This window comes from Dipodomys ordii, unplaced genomic scaffold, assembly GCF_000151885.1.
Source record: "Dipodomys ordii isolate 6190 unplaced genomic scaffold, Dord_2.0 Scaffold2, whole genome shotgun sequence".
In the NCBI taxonomy this organism is placed as follows: domain Eukaryota; kingdom Metazoa; phylum Chordata; class Mammalia; order Rodentia; family Heteromyidae; genus Dipodomys; species Dipodomys ordii.
This window is the reverse complement of record NW_012267218.1, coordinates 27,031,571-27,051,452: the sequence shown is the minus strand read 5'-3', so window position 1 is coordinate 27,051,452 and position 19,882 is coordinate 27,031,571.

The following is a 19,882-nucleotide window of genomic DNA, read 5'->3' as shown; positions in this document are numbered from 1 at the left end:
AAACAGACCCCCCCCACACACACACACATTCCCAACCCGGGCTGGGCGGTGGATGGAGAGCAGCCTCCCATCTCCCTCAGTACTGGTATGCGGGGCCCGGGGTGAGGCTCCCACGGGGAATGGCCCGCTAGATGCACCCCCTCTTCCTATTGAAAAGATCTCGGTGCAACCCGCAGCCGGGGAGGCCGGCGCTGGAGGATTCCCGGGAGGATTAGCGTGTTTGTTTGCAGCTTAGGCGGGCTCCCGTGGATGCAGCTGTTGGGGCGGGGGAGGGAGAGGAGGCCTGTTCATCTAAAAGGGCATTGCAGTGAGGACCCTATTTGGCCTACAAAGAAGTTTATGGTTGATTTTTTTCCCCCACTGCCAAAAGGGACCGGGTGTGGGGCCCACGGGAGATGTAAAGGCTGAGAGGAGTCCCCGAAGGCCCTTCTGGGAGGGGTGATGGATTCTTGCTCCTGCCTCTCGGGCCGGGCTTGCTCTGAGCTCTGCCCGCCTCTTCCCCATGCACCCCCCCCCCCTCTTCCTGCACCGGCTGTTTGCGGGGAATGCAGAAGGCGCCTAGATCTTCCTAGATGTATCCGATCTCCTTCAAATCTGAATTGCTCAATCTACCATCCACCCCAGTGAGGACTCGGACACCTGCCCCCAGATGCCCACCGGTTCCCTCACCGCATCTCATGGGGCGGGGGGGCTCCGAGAGCTCATCCAGCCGGGCCTCGCCAGTGCCCGCAGCTGCTAGGTCTCCAAGTGGGTTCACTTACCCCAGGTCCAGAGCTTCGGCCCCACGCCCAGGGCTTTTGTTCGCTGCTCTCGCCTGTGCCTCTTCAATCCCTGCGCCGGCGGGGTCGGTTTACTGCCGGCTGCTGCAAGCGGGAATCCAACCCCAGCTGCCACCGCCAGCGTCTCTCCATGGGGTCTGCGAGCAGGGTGCACACACCCCAGACGCTACCTACAGGAGGGAGGGGGAGTGCGGCAAAGTCTCCCTAAAATAACGCAGCTTTGCTCCCTTTGCACGCACTGATTCTTAAAAAAGGAAGCCCGCTTCCATCCCGGCTGCATCCATCTCCACCTCTACGGTGAAGGTACCGCAGGTCTTTCCTGCCCCTGGCGCCTCCTGGTGGACACTAAAGTGTGTTGGCCTGTTTGTTTAGAGGGCGATGTGAATAAATTAAAAAATGTAATGGCTATCTATGATATTGATGTATATGTTACATTGAGGTACATGCACATATATATTCTAACATGCATATCTGTGTGGATACTTACCATCAATGAAAGATCTTTCAGCACCTTAACTGGGTGAAATGAAGGGGTTGCTCAGCATATTTCTCTAGGACCCTGAGAAGCAAACAGACTTGATAGCAAATAATTGGGTAGAAATATGTTAACTGATTTAAACTGTGATTTTGTTTTGAAGAAAACTGTAGTTTTATTTTAAACCTGTCTGAATGGTCAAACAGGTTTGAGGCAGGCAGAACATAGGTGACTAGTTAATGCAACATCTTATGATTTACTAGTTTGAGATAATAAAACTAAAACCATGAAGTGTTTTGAGACACATCCTCCTCCATTCCCCCCCACACCCCATTTTGAGTAGTAGTGGCCATAGGAGATGGATGGGAGGAATTCTCCAAGGAGAGGAAACAAGTGGGCATTGCCCTTAAAAAGCACGATGAGCTATGATGTTAAATTGCTTGACACTGTAGGGAAGCTGTGAGGAGCAAATGAAGAATTTTAAGCAAGACACAGGCATGATTTTACTTATATTTTAGAAACATAACTAGCAACAATAGGCTAGGGACTAAGAAGAAGCAGAAAGCTCAGTTAGAAGCCTGGTACCAGTGACTCACGATTATAATCCTAGCCACTCAGGAAACAATGACCACAGTTTGAAGAAAAGAGAGGCTGAGAAGTCTGTGAGACTATTATCTTCAATTAACCAGCAAAAAGCCAGAAGTGGAGCTGTGGCTCAAGTCGTAGTATTCCAGTCTTGAGCGAAAAAGCCACGCAAGAGTGCAAGGAAGGCCCTGAGTTCAAGCCTCAGTATCAAGATCAACTACAAAAAAGTTAGAAAACCACTGCAGTTAACAAAGGCAGTGATGATTGGCACCAGATCAGGGCAGAAAGGATTGGGACCAGTTAGGGAGCTATAGTATAAATAAAGGGATTGGGGGGGAGGGGCATGGAGTTTAGAAATACAGCAAAAGAAGCAGTACTCCAGAATATCTTGGCTCTGGGATATGAGGAAGGGTTAAGGATAGCCACCTAGAAGAATGAGATAGCGGGCTGGGAAGGTGGCTCAGTGGTAGAGCGCTTGCCTTGCATGCGTGAGGCCCTGGGTTCGATTCCTCAGCACCACGTAAGCCGAAAAAAAAAAGCCGGAAGTGGCACTGTGGCTCAAATGGTAGAGTGCTTGCCTTGAGCTGAAGAGCTGAAGGACAGTGCCCAGGCCCAGAGTTCAGGCTCCACAACTGGACCCAAAAAAAAAAAAAAAAGAATGAGATAGCTATGTTTACCCTACACAGATCTAGGAGGAAGGATTAACTTGTGGCACCAGGGATAGACAGGTTACTTTTTTTTTTTTTTATTGTGGGATAGGGCTGCTTAACAGGTTTCTGGGTAAGTTGTGTCAGTTCTGGACTAGAGCTAGGATTTAGGGCATTATCCTATGTAAGGTTCCTAAGACTGTGTGTGAGATCACCCAGGGAGGAAAAATAGAATGGTAAGAAAGGCTGCAGGACATGGATGGGGCTGCTGAGGGGTAAGGAGTCAATGGAGGATAGCAATAAGGAGGGAGAGGAAAGTGGCTTGTGTAAGCAGAGCACTTCAGGAGATTTGCCCTATCAAATGGCTATATATCCACTTAATGGTTTGGAGGATGGGCTTAATAGTCTATAAATCAGAGTTCAAATCCCAGCCTATTTGTGACCTAGCTGTATGATCTAAGGTATTCAACTTCTCTGAACTGCTATTTGTTTGCTAAAAAATGGATACAGTACATGTCTCTGAAGATTGTTGAGTGAATCCTTTTATTTCTTTTTTCTTTTTTTTTGTCTGTCATGGGGCCTGAACTCTGGGTTTGGGTGCTGTCCCTCAGCTCTTCAGCTCAAGGCTAGTGCTCTACCATTTGAGCCACAGTGCCACTTCTGGCTCTTTCTGCTTACGTGGTGCTGAGGAATCGAACCCAGGGCCTCCTGCATGCGAGGCAAGCACTGTACCACTGAGCCACCTTCCCAGCCCCTTATTTCTTAACTGGTCCCAATCCTCTCTGCCCTTATCTGGTCCCAATCATCACGGCCTTTGTTAACTTCCGTGGTTTTGTAACTTTTTTGTTGTTGGTCCTGATACTGGGACTTGAACTCAGGGCCTTCCTTGTACTCTTTTTCCACTCAAGATTGGAGATTGAATTAAGTGAGTTGAAACATGTCCAGCTAATAGTACATTGTACCATTTATCTAGCACTATCATGGAAAGGAGATACTGTTAACTAAATTTCAGGGAAATGAAGAACAAGTCCAAGCTTTCTTCTGGTTGGATTCCTTTGTGCTTATAGATCATGTGTCTCTAACTGGGAGTTCAGTTCCTTTGCTCAACTTGAAAACATTGCCTTCTATTTTTCCATTTGCCCCTGGGAATCAGAGGGTTTCCCTTATACTTAGCTCTTTCATAGAACTGAATAGGAACAAGGATTATTTTCTCCACCAAAGGCATATATTTTGACGGGCACTCAATGTTCATTCTACACTCCCACCTCCAGGTGGCGCCACAGCTCTGCTCATCTACACATAGTTCTGGGGTCAGGCCCGGAACAAGGAATCAAAATTTTAATCCCCAGAAGATTGTAGAGCACAATAAAGGAACTCTAAAAAAAGTTGTTGTCATAGTTTCCTAAAGAGATGGGGGTGTCCAGCTGATGTTTCTGCAGGTGCCACTTTCCAGGCAATATACTGCCCCATGCTCTCTTGCCACCCTAATTTCTTCCTTTGTCAAAACTCAGCTCCAGTGTCACCTCCTCGGTGGAGCCTTCCTTGGTTGACTTTTCAGTTTGTGCTGGTTACCTCTCCACTGTGCACAGAATTTGGGTAGAACTGCAAGATGTAACTTTATTATTTGTGTGCTTGCATGTGTGCATGAGTGGGTCTGATGGTACGTGTGCATGTGTGTGCATGTGCTGGTCCTAGGACTTGAGCTCAGGATCTGGACTCTGTCCCTGAGCTTGTTTTGCTCAAGAACAGCACTCTACCACTTGACCCACAGCTCTACTTCTGGCTTTTTGGTGGTTAATTGTAGACAACATTCTTATGGACTATCCTGTCCCAGTTGGCTTTGAACCGCAATCCTCAGATCTCAGCCTCCTGAGTAGCTAGGATTACAGGTGTGAGCCACTGGCACCTTGCTAAGTTTTTAATGTTTCATTATAGGGAACTTCAACCATAAAAATAGAGTAATCCAATAACTTTCCACAATATCAGTCTGGCTAAACTAGAATTTTCTACCTCTTACCTGTTCACTTGGTAGATAGTGGTCTCCATAAGGAGAGGAAACACATTTGATGGCATTTTGTCTGTAGCTCTTATATAGGGTATAGGTAAAGATTTGAGGTAAAGAAAATGGAAGTATATTGATCCCATTTCTCCACTTATGCTTTTCTCCCTCTTCTTCTTTTCATCTATGCCTTAGTCTTTAAGAGGAGAACAGTTGTGGGGACCCAGCTACGCTAAGGAACAAGGGAAGCTTACTAGGATGCTGTCTTCCCCCAAAGCTCTGGGTGTTAGAAATAGTGTGACCCATGGAAGTAGAGCTGTGGCTCAAAGTGGTAAAGTGCTAGCCTTGAGCAAAAGGGCTCAGAGACAGTGCCCAGGCTCTGAGTTCAAGCCCCACGACTGACCAAAAAGAAAAGATATAGTGTGACCCCCCACATACAACTCTTCCCCTCCTCTCTCCACCCCTCTACTCTCTATCTCTCCCTCCCTTTCTCTCTCCCCATTCTCCTCTCTCTTCCCTCCTTCTGAAGTTATTTAACGTCTCTGAGTCTCAAATGTGTTGTCCATCAAAATAGGAATTAATTTGCTTTGCAGAGTAGTGGTAAAAAAATCACAAACATCTCAGTTGCTTGGTATGCAGTAGGGTACTAGTTTCCTTTCCTGTGGGTTTTATGTTGATTTCAAAGCATTTACTTCATCCCAGGGGATGAAAGCTATTATTCTATACAGCTGGGACAATGCTGTGGGTCTTTGGGAAACATCAGCTTCCTCTGACCTGGAAGAAGAACTAGATATCACCCCTGCCATATCCAAGCTGTCTGTATATGATGACAGGCCATATTGAAATGAGACAGGGATACAGTGCCCCTATCCTGTCCCGTGCCTCCCAATCTACTTATCCACTCTTCTAGTCACTTGTCCCTTCATGTCCGACTCCATGTGTTTGAAGGCCTACTGAATAGCTCCAAAATCACTTTTTTGTTGTTGTTATGCTTCTAGAGATGGTGCAGCCCCCACTCTTCCCCCTCCCCCGCCCTGTACTCGGGTTTGAACTCAGTGCTTCCTACTTGCTAGGTTGGTGCTCTCCTTCTGAGCCAGGCCTCCAGCCATTTTTGCTGGTTTTTTTGTTTGTTTGTTTGTTTGTTTTTTAGAGTAGTATCTTGCTTCTTGCCCAGGCTTGTGCCTGGACTTTGATGGGCTTGTTATTATTTCTGAGTGTGCCCCTCCACATCCAGTTTGAGAGGGAACCTATCAGACTTCTCTGTCTGGGCTAGCCTGACACTACAATCCTCCCAATTGTAGCATTCCACACAGCTTATGGTGATAGGCGTGTGCCACTGTGCCCAGTTTTGGGTGAGAAGGGGTCTTATGAGCTTTTTTGCCTGAAGCTGAGTTGGAACTATGATTCTCTGTATCACAGCCTCCTAAGTAGCTAGGGTTACAGGTGTGAGTCACCTGTAACAGGCTACAACTTTCACTTGTTAAAATTTTTAAAATGATATACTTAAGTATGTCTTGCCCTTTACGCTTAGTAAATATTTAAGACAGTTCCTATGATTCCCAGCCACTTTAACAGCTGTATAGTACTTCTTGTCAGGGACAGACAGTAATTTAGCTAAGGATTTTAGTGATGTTTGATGCATACCACTGATACGTTTAGCAGAATCAAGCTCTGATTTATACTATTCCTCTGTAACTCAGCTAAATCAGAATTGAAACCTAGCATGGTTCAAAGCTATGCTTATCTCTGCAGAGATATTCAAAGACTATATAACAGTCTTTGCTTTGGGAAGGGAACCAGTTGCTAGAGGACATCCCCTAAAGTCTTCTAGAGAAGATCTGACTGAACATGTTCAGATAGAAGCACAGGTTCTTGTGAGTGTGTGAGGTGTAGGGCAAGGCAGAATAGAGGGAGCCATGGCTGGATGACTGACATGCTCTCTCTAATGACAGTCATGTTCCAACACATTACCACAGCGCTGGGCAGACACCAGGCTGAGACCTTAAGATAGCAAAGAGATCACTGCATGCATATAGCTGGCTAAGTAACTAGTTGTGATCTTTGCTGAGCCCTGAGTATCTATCTCTTCCAAGGATGCTTTCTGTAAGTCTTTCAGGTGAGGCATAGAGAGGAAGAAGCTCCTTGCCAAAGTGATGAGGAGAGGTGTGGGCCCATAGGGAGACTTCCTGAGGTTCTGAGGACATCTTGATCAGAGCTGGCTTCAGGGACTCCGCCCCACCTCCAGACTGCAGTTTCATGTGACTCTGGAGTTTGGTAGACTGTTTAGAGTATATACAACATAGGATTTCTTTACAAATTAAGTTCATCCATAGTGCACTTAAAAATATATTTGTAAGCCAGGCACTGGTATCTCCTGTCTATAATCCTAGCTACTCAGACAAAAAAAAAACAACAAAAAACAAAACAAAACAAAAAAAACCAAAGAACCCAGGAGGAACATGAGATTTCATCTCACTCCAGCATTGTGAATTCTTTTTTTTTTTTTTTTTGTCGATCGTGGGGCTTGAACTCTGGGCTGTCCCTCAGCTCTTCAGCTCAAGGTGAGCGCTCTACCACTTGAGCCACAGCGCCACTTCCGGTTTTCTGGTGGTTTATTGGAGATAGGAGTCTCACGGTCTCTCCTGCCCGGGCTGGCTTTGAACCATGATCCTCAGATCTCAGCCTCCTGAGTAGCTAGGATTACAGGCGTGAGCCACCAGGGCCTGGCAAGCATTGTGAATTCTAACAACAAATGATGGTGGGGATGTGGGGACAAAGAACCCTATTGCACTGTTCGTGGGAGTGTAAACTAGTACAACCACTCTAGGCAGCAATCTGGAGGTTCCACAAAAAAACTAAACGTATATCTTCCCTATGACTCAACCATACCACTCTTGGGAATCTGTCTGTCCAGAACATCACAAGCCAGGATACTGTAAAGACGCTTGCACATCCATGTTCATTGCTGCACTAGTTACAATAGCCAAGTTGTGGAACAGCTCCGATGCCCTACAATAGATGAGTAGATTTAAAAATGTGGTACTTATATGTAATGGAATTTTACCCAGCCATTAAACAGAATAGTATGTCATTAGCAGAGAAATGAATGGACCTAGGACAAACCATGTTAAGTGAGGTAAGCCAAGCTCAGAGACTCAAACAGCTCATGTTTTCTCTCATTTGTGGAAGGTAGGCTAGATTTAAAAATATAACGGGACATGATAAATTATACAAAACTCTAGTCATTCACATGCAGTGAGACCAAAGGAGGATACTCATAGGGGAGGAACACAAAGGCCCCGAGCCTCTCTGCCTCTGATCATATATTTATCAAAATGGACTATAGGAAATGGGAACAAGTTTTTTTTTTTGTCTTGTTTGTTCTTTTATCTGTCTTTGGGAGGATAAGGAGGGTACAGAAATGGAGGGACAAAGGGTGAACAAATAGCAGTGGTACTCACTAGACATGTTGAAAATGAACTATATAACATGTGGGTGGGGATAGGAAGGAAAACTGGGAGAGTGAAGGAAGGGGTGACAGTGTCCAAAAAATTTACTCATTATCTGACTTATCTAACTGTATCCCTCTGTACATTACCTTTATGATAACAATAAAAATATTTAAAAAAAAACAGGAGAGGCCAGGCACCAGTGGCTTATGCCTGTAATTCTAGCTATTTAGAAGGCTGAGGTCCACAGGATTAGGTTCTAAGTTAACTAGGCAAAAAGTCTGTGAGACTCTATCTGCAAAATAACCAGCAAAAAGACTGCCTGGAAGCGTGGCTCGAGTGGTAGTATACCATCTGAGCAAGAAAGCTAAGGATGAGGTCCTGAGTTCAAACCTTGGTGCTTAAAAAAAAAAAGTTGAGGTGTTCTGGAGAATTTGCAAAAGCAAGCAGAAGTGATAGCCTTTCATCTGCTCCTGCTCCTGAACCCAGTAAAAGAGCCAGTCCTACAAGAGTTGGGAAGGAGTTTGTGGGGGGGTCAGAGAGCTTTGGCTTTGAGGGGTTCTGGAGAGAACTGGACATATAGAAGCTAGGAACAGAGGACCAAGCCTCGAGCTGGCTTTAGGAATGTGTGGTAGGAGAAGCCTGAGGGGTCCTAGGAGAGTTTCACAGCGTGAAGCCTCAGGGTTTCTACAAGGGTCCCAGGCCCACTGGGGACAAGTGTGAGTGTCCTCCTGATGGAGGCTTCTGAGGCCCAAGTGACCTAAGAGAACTTGGATCCCTGAATTTTATGGGGTTCAGGAATCACTGAATTGTTAATTACATAGTCTTTCTCTGCAATACTGCTGTGATTTTTGCCAAATTACTTCTTGTGTTTGTTTTTCTCCGTACTGGGGATGGAGCCCAGGGCCCTGTAGGCAAATGCAGTACCACTGAGCCAGATTCTTCTTGTTTTTGAGCATTCATGTCATCAATAGTCACAAAACCCATGTCCTTTTCTTAGGCATTTATAGAGCAGTAATTTAGAATAATCTGTGATAAATCCAGACTATAGTACTATAGAAATAGTGTCTTGGTTACTACGATCACAAAATATTTAAATGCCCAATAAATTAGATGAAAAAGATACCTTCGTGGACACTCCCTAACACCAAAAGATATCAAGGTGCATTTCTAGGCACCCTCCGTAACTCCAAATTCCACAATATACCACTAGAATTGAGGACAATTTCTGCCTGAGGGTGAGTATCAAAGTTGAATGTTGAGTATGTGAATCAAATCTGTCAGCTCTTTAAGCTGTGCATTCTTCCATGCCTGGTAGAAGGGCTTGGGCTGGAGCAAGTGTGTGCAGGCCTTCCTTTCTTCCCGTCTTCATTCCTCTTCTCTCCATTCACAGCCCTTCCCCCAGCAACATGGAGATCAAAGTCACTCCTTGGGCCATACAAAGCCTCTGGCTGGAAAAGCCACAGAAATGCTGCAGCTCTTGCTGGCTGGGGCTGGGAGTGGTGCCAGGCCAAAGACTGGGGAAGGGAAACTTTCCCAATGCTGGCTTAAGCCTCTGGAACAGATGTTGCTGTGGATTGACAGCATTCAGAGAGCTGGGTGGGCATTAGGCATGGACTGGGGGATTGGAAGACTCCAGAAGCTCTTGAACAAAGACTTGTAGACACTGCACCAATGGAGAGACTGAGGAAGGGTCAGCTGTCAAGGATTCCCAGGGGAATTGCTTTGTTTTCCCCTCCTCCTCCCAACCAGGAATCCTAGTGAGTCCTTTGAAATATGAAAGAAAGGGCTCATAACAAGGAGATTGTGGGATCATCTCCCTGGCATCTCACCCACAGAGTGCTGGATACAGAATCCTTCCTCTTCCAGCTTTGCACTCAGTCTTCCCATTTTTAGAATGGAGTTTGTGAAGGAATCAGGATTTGAGTCAAGGTAGAAATAATGTAGGCACCAGACCACAAACCACATCTGCATAAAAGCCTACCTGCTCAGCTGTCTTTTCAAACAGGTGATTTGAGAGACCAGGGAGAAACTTCTTTCCCCACAGGCATGCCTGAAGTGCTGCCTCTGACAATCTGAACCTCTAGGTTGCTGAGATGGAGCAAAGAAGAGAGTAAAAAGGTTAAGACTCTGGTAGAGTGCACGATGAGCATGTGAGCAGTACACAGTCCAGTCCCAGCACTAGGATACCATCAGTTAATTGATGATAGATAGATTAGATAGGTAAATAGATAGATACATACATACATAGAAACTAGGATACTGGAAAAGACATGAAGAAATGGCCAATTTGTGATTACACTGATCTGCTGAAGGGCAGTTTTAGAGAAAAGGCACATTATTCCATAGTATAGAGAAAAGAGTTCAGATTTGCCATCAGGCAGATGTGGGTTTGAATCCTGGCTCTGACACTTTCTAGTTGGCGACTTTGAGCCTCTTGCTTGACATTTCTGAGCCTCTGTGTCCCATTGCTAAAGTAGAGCTAATGATTCCTGCCACGCGGGGTTGTTACCCATGCGGATCTGCTCTTTTAACTGAGACCTTGTGTGTGCACATGTGTCATTTGTTAGACTTCTATGGCCCCAGAGCCCTCACTGACAGTGTGTCTGGGGCCTGGGTGTTGTATTTGCTGAGCCATTTCTCTTTGCTGCCGTTGTTCTTCTCAGCTCAACAGCCAGGCTCGTTCTTGGGCAGTGACTTCAGAAGCTGCAGTGACATTCCCTGAGAGTTGTGGAAAGACTTGAGTTTCACTGAAGGCTTCAAACAGGACCGGCATTTTGAGGGCAGTTTCTCTATCATGTTGTTTCCATTTATTCTTGGCCTTTGAGAGAAGCCTTTTCATCTTTCTAGTTCCTCTGAAATTATTTTTTTTTTCTTGGAAAAGATTTCTTACCACCAAAGAAGGGCTCGGCTGGGCTGGGCTGGGGCCCCCAGGCCGCCTTCATGCGCACAGAGGGAGTCAGGGAAAAGGTTGGAGTAAAGACGGGAAACACATCCCTGGGACAGCAGCAGTCACAGGGCGCTACTGGCTACAGGTGAGGGGCCTCATAAGAACAGGTCACCTCCTGAATAATGGGATCAGCAGTCCCTGTGGATGGGCTTTTGGTGACAACAGGGTGCAGAGCAGGCAGCTGTGTGCCATCTGGGTAGGGAGGAGACGCCTCTTAGATCTGAAAATCGACGTTTTCTCTTCTGGCTTCCCTTCATGCCTCCTGCCCCTTCCAGAGGCCAGTGGATTCTTGGAGTAACAACTCAATAAGCCCCTACCTCCTTCTCCTGCACTGCCTGTTATTGCCCAGTACGGGGCCAGCTGCCTGGCATGTGATCTACACAGGTGTAGATCTTGTGATTAGAAGGACGTTGCCTTGGTTTAGTGCCTTCTCATCTTGAAACTTATTTTTTTTTCCTTTTCACACAATGTCTCATGTAGCCCAGACAGGCCTCAAAGTCTAGATTTTTTTTTTTTCTGCCTCAGCCTCCTAAGTGTTGAGATTACAAGGTAGATACTATAACCATTTGGTCTCTGAACCTGTGTTTTTTGTTGTTGTTTAGTTGTGTGTGTGTGTGTTTTTTTTTTTTGTCCAGGTCCTGAGTTTTTGCTCAAGGCTAGTGCTCTACCATTTTGAACCATAACTCCATTTCAGATTTTAGTGTTTAATTGGAGATGAGTCTCTCTGACTCTCCTACATGGGCTGGCTTTGTACTGTGATCCTCATATCTCAGCCTCCTGAGTAGTTAGAACGTAGGTTTGAGCCACCAATGCATGGCTGAACTTGTGTTTGATAAGTAAAATCCAGTAGATCAACTTTGGGTGTGGGAAATGAAGATAAGACTATCAGTGATGGGCCATGGGGAGGTCAGGGCAGGTACCCAGGGCTTGGTAGTCCAGAGTATACACACATGACTGAGGCACTCTGGAGCACTGGACTCAGATTGGTGTTATCCTCAGGACAACAGCCGCAATGACATCAGAGAGAAGGAGCTACATAAGGGGATGGTGCTGGGTCTCCCAGTGGGAAGACTTCTTCCTTGTTCCTAGCTGTGAAAAATAGTAAGGGGTCTAAATTTGAGGACAGGAAAAATTAAAAGTTCATTGTAATCCATGGAAAAGAATGTTTTCATAAGCTTCTGTTAAACAAGTTATTAACAAGCAAGACAATTTCAAAATTAATTTTCTTCACTTGAGAACACAATGAAACAATGGCTAAATAGATGTTCAAATTATGCACAGAAGCTGAGGCCACTTTTAGCCTCCTATATCCTCTAGAAATTATAGGAAATATCAGAAGAAGCCCTAAAAGGCCATTGTGTGCCTGACACAGTTGGCTTACGCTTGTAATCCTAGCTATTCAGGAGGAGGCTGAGATCTGAGGATTGTGGTTGGAAGCCAGCTCAGGCAGGAAAGTCTGTGAGACTCTTACCTACAATTAACCAGCAAAAAGCTGAAAGTAGAAGTATGGCTCAAGTAGTTGAGCACCGGCCTTGAGTGAAAAAGCTAAGGGACAGACTACATAGGAGGCTGAGGTAGGAAGATCACTTGAGACCAGTAGCTTTTGTTGGGCAACATGGTGAGAAGCTGCCTGTAATCCTAGCTATGTAGGGCTCTAAGATCTAGGGGATTGAGGTTTAAGGCCAGTCCCAGGCAGAAACGTCTGTAATATTCCATCTTCAAAATAACCAGCAAAGAGCAGGGCTAAAGGCACGCCTCAAGTGGTAGAACCTCAGCTGAGCAAGTAAGCTTAGTATGAGGCCCCAAGTTCAAGCTTCAGTTCTGTCAAAACAAAAAACAATAAAAAAAGATTGTTAGGTGCATGGCTTAAGTGGTGGAGTACTTGATTTCAAACTTCAGTACCAAGAACACAAAAAAATAGACAAACCGGAGAGGGAGAGGAAGAGGATGAAAGGAAGAAAAGAGTAAGGAGAAAGAGAAAACTGGATAGAGCATTTGGCTAGTGTGTGTGAGGCCCTGGGTTCCATCCTCAGCACCAGAGTGGGAGGGGTAAGACTAGCATGAAACTAGTTTGTGTCTAGAATTAAATTTGTTTGGAAAAATAGTTTCATGAGATTCATTGATTCTAAATGCATTAAAATTTATATTTGGAAGTGATTTATCAAGTTTTTGGAATGATTTATAAGTATTCCAAGATTGTTTTAGTCCATAGAACATCAGCAACAAAAGTTTAGTAGCAGAAAATGCCTTCACAAAATTAAAACTTATTTGTGCTCTTGCATTTGTCAAGAACAATTGACATTGCTTCCAACTAATTGAAAGTAAGTTCACTAACATGATAAATTGTGATGACCTAATAACATGAATGTGCAGAAAAATCAACCATAAAAATATTTTAATCACTGGGTACCAGTGGCTCATGCCTGTAATCCTCATGCCTGTAATCCGGAGGCTGAGTCTGAGGATCATGGTTTGAAGCCAGCCCTGACAGCAAGGTCCCTGTGAGACTCTTATCTCCAATTAACCACATAATTAACAGGAGGTGGAGCTGTGGCTCAAAGTGATAGAACACTAGCCCTGAGCAAAAGAGCTCAGGGATAATGCCCAGGTCCTGAGTTCAAGCCCCCCCCCTGACCCCCCCCACCCCCAGCCCCCCCAAACATGTTCAGCATGTATTAGGCTTGCGTTTGCTGAAGGAGGAAGAAGGAAGAGAAGAGGAGGAATGGAGGAGAAAAAGAAGTAGGACCAAGAATAAAGAAGTACTTGTAGTCTATTCCCAATCATAACTTCTCCTCAAGTTAAATATGATCCTGACTTCTAAAGCCTTAAGTTTGCCTGTTTTTAAGCTTGACATAAACATTAATATAAAAATGAAAATGGCTACTGAACAGTCAAAAAGAGTAAAAAAATCCCTTTTCTAATTCTTCTGGTTTTTGCCACACAGACATCATGTCTGGAACTGCAACTGTCAGAGGGAACAATTTTCTGGAATCTAGCAATATTTTGCAAGGTTTGAGAAATTCTAGATTAGCCAAATTGCCCCTGGACTTAGACATTCCAACCGTCTTTGCAACCATCCTGGCTCCCAGGGGAACTTACCTCAATCCTGTTTATCTTCTCCAAACAATGTTCTTTGTCTTGAAAGCCTCGGTCTTTCTTATCTTCTGTGGACACTCACCTGCTCTCTTACTTGAGCAGGTGTTCCCAATTTGCAAATCTATTCTGTACCCCGGTTTTGCTTTTATTTTAGCCCCTTCTATGATTTCTTTATGTACAGTGGAAACATAAGTACATGCTTTATTTGGTGTCTGGCTTCTTTCAGTCAAAATTCTGTTTATGCAAGGTGTAGTAGTATATGCCTATAATCTTAGCTCTATTGAGTCAAGAGGATCACTGGTTTGAGGCAAGAAGAACATGTGTTTGAAGGCCAGATTGGGCTATAGAGAGAGACCAAGTCTCAAAACAGGACTGGGTATGGAGGCTCAAAGGAGTCTGTGACTAGGAAGATTGAGGTCTGAGGCCCATCACAGGCAAAAATGATGACCTTATAGAAAGGATTTAGGGGCATAGTTCAAGTGGCAGAATAGCAAGAGGCACTAAATATAAACCCCAGTACTGCCTGCCAAATTCTATTTGGGGAGATTTCTCACATTATGTGAATTGGAAGTTTGTACATTTTTGCCTGTTGTGTAATATTTTACCATATTAATACACACAGACTGTGTATCCATTCTTCCGTTGGTAGACATTTGGGTTGTCCTTTTTGGCTTTTGTGAGTTATAGTGTTATAAACACTATTGTCTTTTGATGAAGACATACATGCATTTGTTTATTTTCTGCCATTAGTGTATGGGCAGATTCTGTTACCTAAGATCTTCATTTCATGGTAGTAAAGAATGCAGTTAGTAAGGGGATGTTTGTAAATGCTTGCTATCCAAAGGGGCCATAGGGTCTGAGTCTCTCTGGTTTGAATGAAGTGCGTTTTTCCATGGTCCATTTATCTGTCTTAGAAGATTTTTTCCCTGTTGCCCTGTGTTCTGTGCTGGGGATCTTGTGGTTGTGCACTGTGGAGGGAGAGCGTTTGACAATCTTGCCAGTCTAAAGAGCAGAGGCCTGCATTCTCACTCTCACCACTAGAGGTCAGGCATTCACAAAGGCTGAGGACCAACTCCTCACTCCAAGCAGTCTTCCTCTCAGACTTCTACACCTTTATCTCCTTTGATAACTAGAGATTCAACTCCATGGAGGAAAAGACAGAAACAAAGAAAGTGCAGGCAGGACTGGCTGCTGTTTAGTAATGGTGGCTTGAGCCCTATCTTTAATTTTCCTGAACTTTAGTTTCCTCATGTACAAAATGGAAGTAATAGATTACTGTAAGGTTTGAAAGCATCAGCAGCAGAGCACTTGGCAGGCAGTATAAATTTAATCCATGAAGCTTCTCTGTGTGGTGTTGACTAACACAGCTGGGGTAAAGCTACACTTTGGATTTCATCCTCAGCACCTTTAAAATAGCTGAGGTTATATAGCCTGACTGTCTTAGCCTGTGATCAGCCAAAAAGGGGGCCTGTTCCTTGAGTGCCAGCCAACAGGATCTGGAGCCAAGAGCTAGGCTAGCAAGAGCCTCACCACCAGGCCCTGCTTTCCACCAAAGATTGGAGGAGAAGGCCACCCTATTCCTCCGTTCCTCCCACCACCTCCTCTTACAGGAAAATGAGACACTAGGGCCATCTCTTGGACGACAGGCACCACGAGGATGCATTGTCACATAACTGGAAGCAGTATGGGGTATGGACTTTACTACCTGGGTTGTACTGCCTGGCTTTGAACCACAATCCTCAGATCTCAGCCTCAGCCTGCATAGCTAGGATTATAGATATTAGCCATGGGTACCTGCTTCTCTTTTCTGAGACAAGGTTTCACTCTGTTGCCCAGTCTATTGGTTGTTTGGATTTTCTGGTGTAAAAAGTGGTTAGAGCTGGGCACAGAGCCCATGCCTGTAATTCTAGCTACTCAGGAGGGTGAGATCTGAGGATTGTGGTTCAAAGCCAGCCCAGGCAGAAAAGTCTGTGAGACTCTTATCTCAATTAACCACCAGAAAACCGGAAATGGCGCTGTAGCTCAAGTAGTAGAGCGCTAGCCTTGAGCTGAAGAGCTGAGGGACAGCGCCCAGGCCCAGAGTTCAAGCCCCAGGACCGACCAAAAAAAAAAGAGGTTGGGGGTGGGGAGAGGGGGGATGGGCTGAGGGTATGCTTGTTAGGAAAAATGGAGGAGAAAGGAAGGAAACAGGCCGGACTTGATCTTCCACAGGTGAGGACTGTTTATTGAGATATAGCAGTGAGAGGGCAGCAACCCATGGGATCATGGGTGTGCAGGAGGTGGAGCCTGAATTGGTCTTTTTATGGGGTCTGAGCAAGGAGGCAGAGATTAATGAAAAAGCCATTAGGTCTAGGGAGGTGGGGGGCTTTTGGTTGGGCCCACAGTGGAGTGTTTACAGCCAGGCTTAGGTGGATTGTCCTGCCTGCAGGCAAGCCTGTCCATGCATGCCGGGGCTTGTGCCTGGCGTCCTTATGTGCCTGGGATCCTAGGGTGGGGGTCAATCCTTCATATTCCATCTTTAGATGCATAAAACACTTGGGCCAAGAGGGGAGAGGCAAGTCCTTCGTATAGGGTCTTTGGATACATAAAAAGATTAGGCCAAGAAGCAAGTCCCTCAATGCTCAAGTGATAGAATATATGAAGCCCTGGGGTAAAGTACTGGGGGAAAAAAAAGCCAACACTGTTACCTAGCTTACCTAGTGTGTATTATGAATGAAAATACTGCCACAATGTTTATTGCTTCTGAACAGTGTGAGGGAAGGTTGCCCACATTGGCTTGGCTAGGCAGCCTCTAGTGCACATCCAGGGCTGGGGTCATAGTTGCTGGTTTGGGCAGGTGCCTTTCTCAGCTCTGACCTCTGCAAAGCCCCCCCTGACCAGGGGCCTATGGGGTTTGGGAACTTGGCTCTCCTAGGCTCCCAGCAAGCTCTAAGGAGGAGTGTCCACTGATGGTGAAGGTTCATGTACTCAAACAGCTAGTTCAACTCAGGATCTTCCTCCTCTTGAATGGGAGCGGCCCCTAGCTTAGGCCTTAGAGTCAGTGTGTCTGGCCTTCCTGTGTGGACTTTGACTCTGTGCCACCTGAGGGTGGCAGGAAACGTCCACCTCACCTGAGTTTACTTTCTTGGGCGTTGAAGGCTGCCCAGGAATCTTGAATTAAAATATGAAACCAGACTAATTCCTGCGTGAGACTAGATAAGCAAACATGCTGAGGGGCCTTCACTTCCTTATAGGTAAAATTTTTATAGGGCTGTTGTGAGAAGAAAATTCTGGATGTACAAAGAAGCACTTTGAGACAGATCAAGAGAAATGTAGAGACATTTTTGCTATTCTTGTTGGGGGTAGGAAGCACCACATGATTTGTTGGAAAAATTTGACCTTTGGAACAAGCAAGAACGAATTCTGGTTTTACAACATACCTGCTATGTGGTTTTTGATGTCATAAATATCTCTCCAAACTGCCTGTGTAAGTGGTGTTGATGATCTAGGACTTGAAGGATTGTTGCCAGAATTAGAGGTTATAAGGATAAAGCTCCTAACAAGCACCTGACATACAGTAGTGGCTGTCATTATTGCTCTTAAATGTAATAACCACGGCAACATAGACACTGTGGACTTATTCTGAGCCTTCACTCTGATGGAGTCAAGCTTCTCTGCCCTGATACTGGCAAAAGCACACACTCCAAGAGCAATATCTGCCTACTGACTCTTTTCAAAGGAGGGACCAGTTCATCCCACTTTGTCTAGGACTGTCCTAGCTTAAGCTCTGGAAGCGCCATGTGTGAGTAACCCTCTCAGCCCCAGGCAAACAGGGATGGTTGGCATCTCTGCTTGACACTCTCTGGGGTTAGTCTAACCCTGCTGACATTTGCCAGAGCTTTGTTTTGGGGGCTGCAGGTGTAGCTCAGTGATAGATCTGTCTTAGCCTGCTTGTAGACTCTAGATTCCATCTTCAACACAGCCTCTCCCCCAGAAAAAAAAAGATTGTGAAATCTAGGAAGACCCAGCCATAAGCAATATTGGCTGGAAGAACCACCATAAATCCATTTAGAATAAGGCAGGGTCTAAATAAATGAAAAAATAGCCTTTAAATTAAAATTTATTAGGTTGGACGTAAGAAACCAAAAAAATCAGTCATAAAGACTACATATTGAACAATTCCATTTATATGAAGTTTTTAGAATAAGTAAATGTAGAGAGACAAAAAGTAGGTTATTGGTTGCTAAGGGCAGAAGATTTGGGAGGACCCCCAGAAGTAACTGTATATAAAAGTGGCTGTGGTAATGGTTTTGCAATGTTGTAAATATATAATAAGATCTTGAATTGTACATATTAAGTGTATAACTGTATATTTAAACTGCAAATTAGTGGGAGTTATATCTCAAAATTTTGTGGCAATATTAAGGTTGAATTAAAAAAATCATTAGATTTTTAGAAATATTGTCAGGCATGGTGGCTCATGCCTGTAATCCTAGCTAATTAGGAGGTGGGGATCAGGAACATGGCTGTTCAAAACCAGCTATATTAAAAAGTTAGAGGCTCTATCCCAGCAAAAAAGCTGGGCATACAGGCTTGTCCTTCCAGCTATTTGGGAAGTATAGTAAGTAGGCTTGCCATCCAGTCCAGCTCAGGCAAAAAAAAAAAAAACAAAAAAAAAACAAAAAACCAAAATTGCAAGACCCTTCTTGAAAAACAACTAGCACAAAAATGGCTGGAGGTATGGCTCAAATAGTAGAGCACCTGCCTAACAAGCATTAGGCCCTGAGTTCAAACCTCAGTAACACACAGAAAGAAAAGAAAGAAGGGAGAAAGGAAGGAAGGAAGAGAAAAAAGTTTTTAAACAATTTTTTAAAAATTAAAAACAACTAGGGTGGGTTGAGAAGGTTGAGTGGCAATGCTGGAAGGAGTGACATTGCTCAACATGCACTGCATTCACAAACTGCTTTGTTGAATGGCTGCTCCTTTGTACAACTACTTAGGGGTAATTTTTTTTAAATTGGTAATGCTGGGTACTGGTGGCTAGTTACTTAGGAGGCTGAGATCTGAGGGTTGTGATTTGAAGCCAGCCAGAGCAGGAAAATCCATGAGAAGTGAAGCTGTGGCTCAAAGTGGTAGAGCAGTAGCCTTGAAGAACAAGCTAAAGGACAGTGCCTAGGTCCTGAGTTCAAGCCCCAGTACCAACACACGCACACGCACATACACACACACACACACACACACACACACACACACTTGGCAAGATGTGAGAGTGCATGCCTGCAATCCTAGCATTCAGAAGGTAGAGGGAGGAGGATCTTGGCAAGCCTGGGCCAAATAGCAAGACTAAATCTGTCAGATGGGGGATATAGCTCAGTCATAGATCATTTGCCTACCACATAATGCTCTGAGTTTGAGATTCAGTGGCATTACAAAATAACAAACCAAATAACAAAAAGCCTAATGTTTCCTTCTATTTGAGCATCTAAGTTATTCTTAACCGCCATCTTTGGGATATCACTTTAGTGACATAAAAATATCACTTACCCTGAGCAATGGAGGGTAAATCCTATTTTTTAGGTTAGAAGACCAAGGCCCATATGCAGATTAATAGGGGGCTTGGCCAGGTCTATAAGGAGAGCAGAAGAGCTAAGGAAGGGAGGGGAGAGGCTTGTGATCCGACATTTGCCAAGGTAGAAATGTACCCTGATGCTGGCAATGCAGAGAAGAAGGAAATAAATATTGAACAGAGAAGCTCAAGTCACACAGAAGGGCAGAAGGAAAAGTCCTAGAGAGGTTGTGTGAAGGCCAGGCACTGGTGGTTCACACCTGTAATCCTATTTAGGAGGCTGGAATTCAAGGATTAATGTTTGAGGCCAGCCTGTGCAGAAAAGTCTGTGAAACTCTTTATCTCTAGTTAACCAGC